The sequence below is a fragment of the Anolis carolinensis genome, chromosome 1 (assembly GCF_035594765.1).
Source record: "Anolis carolinensis isolate JA03-04 chromosome 1, rAnoCar3.1.pri, whole genome shotgun sequence".
Classification (NCBI taxonomy): Eukaryota; Metazoa; Chordata; class Lepidosauria; order Squamata; family Dactyloidae; genus Anolis; species Anolis carolinensis.
The window spans coordinates 285,823,506-285,830,550 of record NC_085841.1 but is presented as its reverse complement, the minus strand read 5'-3'; positions in this window follow the sequence as shown (position 1 = coordinate 285,830,550).

Below are 7,045 nucleotides of genomic sequence, written 5' to 3'. Positions count from 1 at the left end.
CATCTTTAAATCTCTTTTCCTGCCCACCAACATTCCGTTTTCCATTCTTTAGTTGGGAGTAGAGTAGCTGCTTTGGAAGACGGTGATCATGCATTCGGACAACGTGGCCAGTTCAGCGAAGTTGATGGCGTAGGAGCATCGCTTCAATGATGGTCTTTGCTTCTTCCAGCATGCTGCCATTTGTCTGCCTGTCTTCCCAAGAGATTAGCAGGATTTTTCTGAGGCAACGCTGATGAAAACACTCCAGGAGTTGAGTGTGACATCTGTAGACCATCCACGTTTCACAGGCGTAGAGCAGAGTTGGGAAGACAATGGCTTTATAAACAAGCACCTTGGTATCTCTACGGATGTCCCAATCATCAAACACTCTCTGCTTCATTCGGAAAAATGCTGCACTCGCAGAGCTCAAGCAGTGTTGTATTTCAGTGTTGATGTTGACTTTTGTGGAGAGGTGGCTGCCAAGGTAGTGGAAATGGTCAACGTTTTCTAATGTGACACCATTAAGCTGTATTCCTGGCATTGCGGAGGGGTTAGCTGGTGCCTGTTGAAAGAGCACTTTAGTTTTCTCGATGTTCAATGAGAGACCGAGCTTCTCGTATGCTTCTGCGAAGGTATTTAGAGTGGCTTGTAGGTCTTCTGAATGCGCACAGACTACGTTGTCATTGGCATATCGGAGTTCTATAATAGATGTTGTGGTGACCTTGGTTTTGGCTCTCAGTCTGCTGAGGTTAAATAGCTTTCCATCTGTCTGATACATGATTTCCACTCTGGTGGGAAGCTTCCCATCAACAAGGTGAAGTATCATAGCGATGAAGATGGAAAATAAGGTAGGGGCAATAACACATCCCTACTTGACACCTGATTTCATCTTAAATGGGTCACTTTGGGAGCCATTGCTGTCCAAGACTGTTGCCTTCATGTCATCATGGAGGAGCCGCAGGATGTTCACAAATTTGTCAGGGCACCCGAATTTTAGGAGGATGGTCCAGAGAACGCTGCGATTCACTGTGTCGAATGCCTTTGCAAGGTCAATGAATGCCATGCACAGAAGTTGATTTTGTTCCCTGCATTTTTCTTGGAGCTGTCGTGCAGTGAAGATCATGTCCACTGTTCCTCTGGAGGGGTGGAAGCTGTTCTGGGATTCTGGGAGGGTGTTTTCTGAAACAGGGAGAAGGCGGTTTGCAAAGATTCTTGCGAGGATTTTCCCAGCGGAGGTTAGAAGGGAGATACCGCAATAGTTTCCTCAGTCTGTTCTGTCCCCTTTCTTGAAAAGGGTGATGATGGTGGCATCCTTGAAGTCTGCTGGGATTTTCTTGGTCACCCACACTTTTTCAATGAGCTGGTGGAGTTGTTGTATCAGCTCAGGAACAACCCACTTTGAAGATTTCAGCAGGGATCCCATCAGGTCCGCTGGCTTTGTTATTTCTTTGTTGGCTGATAGCATTGCTGACTTCTTCCAAACTAGGCAGTGCTGCAGCTTATCCCTGGTTTGTTGTTGCAAGATTTGTGAGAGGGCCTCTTCGGCCACATTGGAGCTGCGATGAGTTAATGAAGGGGTAGAGACCCATCACATGTTTTGAACTACAACTACAACAACCATTTACCTGATTGTTGACTAATGACTATGTTGGTTGGTTCTGATAGGACTTTGAGTCAAAAACCTCTGAAGGACCAAAGGTTCCCCACCAGAGTGAATAAGCTATGGTAATTAAGTATAAATTAAACACAGATGATAACCTGTGGCGTAATATTAAAGATCATACTAAAAATATAAACTAAGAATCACAATGCAATTTTATTAATATTTTATGAATAATTAGTGGAGATTATTCTCTATTCTCTAATAAGAATGTTTGAGATTGCAGGCTCGTTTGGGTAAATGCTTTTAGGAAGAGCATGCACCTGTCCTCATTCATCCTCCTGCTCTTCAGCAACATGAATATAGCTTCATTGTGTGTGCATGTGTGGATGCAGTGCATAAAATGTAGGTTGAGGGGAGATACAACTGTGCCTCATTACCTTTATCTCACCTATATATAAAGCTTTTATAAAGATGAGGCTTCAAAAACAATTGTAACATCATGAAAGGCAAAGATTATTATTTCAAGAAAATATTTAAAATGCTTTGAATTTGTTTAATGATTTTTGTATGCGTTGACTTGGCAATGTACAATCCGTTTATATCATTCCTTCACACATACTATATTAGCACATGGTGTTAATAGTGAAATCCAGCAGAGTAGTGAACAGTGACAGAAAATGATAGGAGGACACTTCCTTTCTAGCTTTGTCTTCTGACTCTTTGACACTGAAAACAATAAAAGGACAGAATCAAGATGATTATGACGCAAACACTGAGGGAAGCAGTCAAGAATACTAGTGGTGTAGTCATAAAGGTTAAATACCACCCGCAATAGTGCAAAGTTACACTCAGAAGAAACAGAAAAGAGCTGTGGAAAACAAGCAAGTGAGACTCTCACAGGATATATTCAGACTTCAGGAAATAATATGTAAGAGTTCAGCATGCGATATGAAAGGTTTTATTGCTCTTCAATTACCACATTGCAAAGTAGAAATCTCAGAGCACTGATGTCTTGCTGCTGAGAGGGAAGCAAAAGTTGTTGAGAAAGCTGCCAAAGAGAGATCATCATGGGAACAGTACACACTCCTGATAATAAATACTAGGACTGAGTCACTGGAGACAGCCGTTTGAAGACAATACTACACTTAGTCTGAAAGTTCGTTTATTGCTCAAACAGTTTGTGTTATTGTGTGCTGCAGCACAGTACAATATTGTGCAGTAGTATTTGCCTAGGCTACAGTAGTTAGTAATCTTATTTTTTACTCAGTGTATTTCTGTGAGTAACAGAGCCATAAAAAGAATTGCAAATTCTAAGCTGTATTATCTGACAATGTACCCCATGACATTGCTACTCTGTGTATTTATATGATTTAATGGTCTGACAGATTTCTTTTAGATATACACTCATACCTTTCTCCCTTCAGAATGGTTGCTGAAGTGGCTAATAATAAAATGAATGTCTTGGAAAAGGCTGACTATGAGAGTGATGCATCTAAGTCCCAGGTGTGTCTGATTATTCAACATCCAGCAGTCTACAAGTTCTTTGTACTACAATAGGGATAGCTCAAACCCACTCCAACAATTATGAAGGATGCAACTTACCTTATTTGCTGAAATGCCAGCAGTTCTTATTTGTCACTTTGAAGAGGCCTTTTCATCTTTACATGCTCATTTTTCATAGTTATATGAATGTTTAACACACAGTTCTCAAGAAGGCTCAGTTTCTCTTGGAATAGTTGCATTTGAAATGCCAATTGGTATTTGAGTTCAAGCAATGTGATTGGAAAGGCTTCTGGATTATGATTTTTGTTCTTTGTGTAATCTTTTAGCAGCTTATTTATATATTTAAATGTTATTGTTTTATTCTTTTCATGATTTAACACACAATGTATATTGTAGTTTGCTTGTCTTATGTTAATGTGGCATTTAATTATTGCCAATTTGGAAGCCGCTCTGAGTCCCCATTGGGGTTGAGATAGAGTGGAGTAAAAATACAGTAAATAATAATAGATGAAATTATAGAACAAAGAATTACAGATGACAACAATCAGTTAATCAGCAAGTCTATATATGTCTCTATAGAATTGTCAAACCACACTGTCATACTCATAGGTTACAGAGAAAGAATGGGATGAATATTCAAAAGTGTGTGTGTGTGTGTGTGTGTGTATACACAATTGCAGATCACATAGTAAAGGTAAAGGTTTCCCCTGACGTTAAGTCCAGTCGTGACCGACTCTGGGGCTTGGTGCTCATCTCCATTTCTAAGCTGAAGATCTGGTGTTGTCCATAGACACCTCCAAGGTTATGTGGCCAGCATGACTGCATGGAGCGCCGTTACCTTCCCGCCAGAGCGGTACCTATTGATCTACTCACATTTGCATGTTTTCGAACTGCTAGGTTGGCAGGAGCTGTGGCTAACAGTGGGCACTCATTCAGTTCCCAGGATTTGAACCTGGGACCTTTTGGTCCGCAAGTTCAGCAGCTCAGCACTTTAACACACTGTGCCACCAGGGGCCCCATTGCACATCACATATATTGCACAAAATTCACACGTAGCAGTTTTTTTGCAGAAAGCAATATTTTCTGCTCAGCTTGGGAAATATTATTGTGTGTGGTTTTCAAAAACTTTCTTGCAGTGAGATGAAAATTGTTTAAAATTTCTTCCTCTGAGAAGAGCCTCAGGGTGCATCCACACTGTGGAATTAACATATTTTAACTTCACTTTTAACTGCCATGGCTCAATGCTATGGAATCCTGGTATTTGTAGTTTGGTGAGCACTAACACGCTGGCAGAAAAGGCTAAAAATTTTGTAAAACTACAACTCCCACAATTCCATAGCATTGAGCCATGACAGTTAAAGTGTTGCCAAAGTGTATTAATTCTGGAGTGCAGATACACCCTTAAGTAAGAACTAATCCCCAATGGTTTTTGGTCTAGAAGTCTAAGGGGTCAAAATTACAATGATAGGTTTCAGTGTAGGATGATAAGAATGATGACGATGAAAATAACAGTGATGAGTATATGGATGATAATTTTTGCTGCTTATATGAATGAGGTATAACCTCTAAAAGAAAAAAAAACATACATTTATCACAGTTTAATTAGAATGATGAGTAAACACAGCCAACAACAGATATCACAATGAGACAGTCTATTTGGTTTTGTTGCATGGTCCATGGTTGCTTCATAAATAAAGGACTGTGCAGTAAATAAAGAAGGCAATATGCAAATAAGCACTTAACAACTTGGCTCAGAACAATGTAGATAACAAGATTTGAGAGGTAACAGTGGGTGAGCAGTTGGCAGGAATGACTCCTTCAATTAGGATGGCAATTGGATATTTGGTGAACAGAAAGAGAGTACAAGATTTCTCCAGCCTGTACAGTTTGAAAGGAACTAGCCAGGAGCAGACATGGTGCTTTGTAAGGGGATAAAGATGAATGAATACTGAAGGGAAATAAAACCTTGCATTTTGCATATAAATGACATAATGATTGCATAGACACATAGGCATTATTTTCCTAAGAATTCAGAGCAATCAAGGCATAATGGCTGGCAAGATGGTAAACACTGCAGAACATCTAAGGACTGTGTTCCTGATACACCTCACCTGGAGCAACTAGTGTGTTGCTAGGAAGAAGAAACAGACTTGCAGGCAAAAGGCAGAAATGTCAGTAAAAGTCAGTATCAATTCATCTGTGCAATTGGACTTTCTACTTCATAGGACCGGGGGGACATGAGAAAAGTCTCCCTGCAGAATTGTGTTACATTCTGACCCTGGGCAACATCTTTGTAGATGGCTGATTCTCTCACACCAGAAGTGACTTGCAGCATGCAACCAAACAAACAAACAAACCAACTGACCTTTTCAGGACAAACTGTGACAATAATCTCAATCAACATCGAAGGCATATCAGCTACCAAAGAACAGCTGCTTTATGAATTATGCTGAGATAAGAAATATGGCATGCTGTGTGTCCAAGAAATATACAGGGATACACAACAGAAATGACCCAAAGTTCCAGGAATGATCTTTGTGGCAGAAAGACCTTACGTGCAGTATGGATATGTCATCTTTGTAAAATCAGGTCTCCAAGTCAGCAGTGCCCATAATACTGAAGAAAGCAATATAGAAGTTATAACAGCAGAGCTTAATAACATCACGATTATCGCTATGTACAAGCCCTCAAATGTTTCTCCTCTCCTGAGAACTTTGATAGGCACTAAAGGGCAGTAGTAGTTGGCAACTTTAACAGCCATAGCCATGTATGGGGCTGTGTTCAGTAAGATAAAAATTGAGAGGCTGTCCTCTCCTGGTCTGAATTGCATAAACTATCACTTATCCATGATAGTAAGCTCCCATCATCCTACAACAGTGGGTGATGGCACCAAGGATATAACACTGACCTCCTATTTGTGAGTGACAGCATTGTGTAACAATGCACTAAATCAGGGGGACCACCAATACCAAACACACAGCATCTGCTGATAGTATGCCAACTGTTCCCAACTATAAGGCCTCAGGAAGTTCAATTTAAACAAAGATTAAACTTTAACTTCAGAAAGGCAGATTGGCCTAGCACAATCAAAGTACCCCTGACAGATGGCCATCCAGCTTCTGTTTAAAAACTTTCATGGAAGTAGCCTCCACGACACTCCAAAGCAGAGAGTTCTACTGTTGAATAACTCTTATGGTCAGGAAGTTCTTCCTAATGTTCAGGTGGAATCTCCTTTCCAGTAATTTGAACCCACTGCTCCGAGTCCTAGTTTAAAGGGCAGCAGAAAACAAACTCGCTCCTTATTCCTTATGACATCCTTTCACATATTTATACATGGCTATCATGTTTCCTCTCAACCTTCTCTTCTGCAGGCTCAACATATCCAGCTCTTTAAGATGCTCCTCATTGGGCATAGACCCCAGACCTTTGATAATTTTAGTTGCCCTCCTCTGGACACCTTCTGGCTTGTCAATATATCTTTTAAATTGTTGTGACCAGAATGGGACACAGTATTCCAAGTGAGGTCTAACCAAAGCAGAATAGAGAGGCACCATGACTTGGCTGACGTTCAACTTATTGGCCATGAAGACTTCAAGATCTTTTTCACATGGACTGTTGTCAAGCCAGGCATCACCCATCATGTATCTGTGCATTTCATATTTTTTCTGCCTAAGTGGAGTATCTTGCATTTCTCCTTGTTGAAATTAGTTTTTGTCCCAGCTCTCTAATGTCTTAAGGTCATTTTGAATTCTGATCCTATTCTCTGGAGTATTAACTAACTCTCCTAACTTGGTGTCATCTGTAAACTTGATAAGCATGCCCTCTAAACCTTCATCCAAGTAATTAATAAAGATGTTGAACTATACTGGGCCCAGAGCCCTGCGGCACTTCACTAGTAACTTCTAAATCTGAAAAAAAACCAAAAAAACAAAAACAGAGTTCCCTCACTACTTCGCGGTT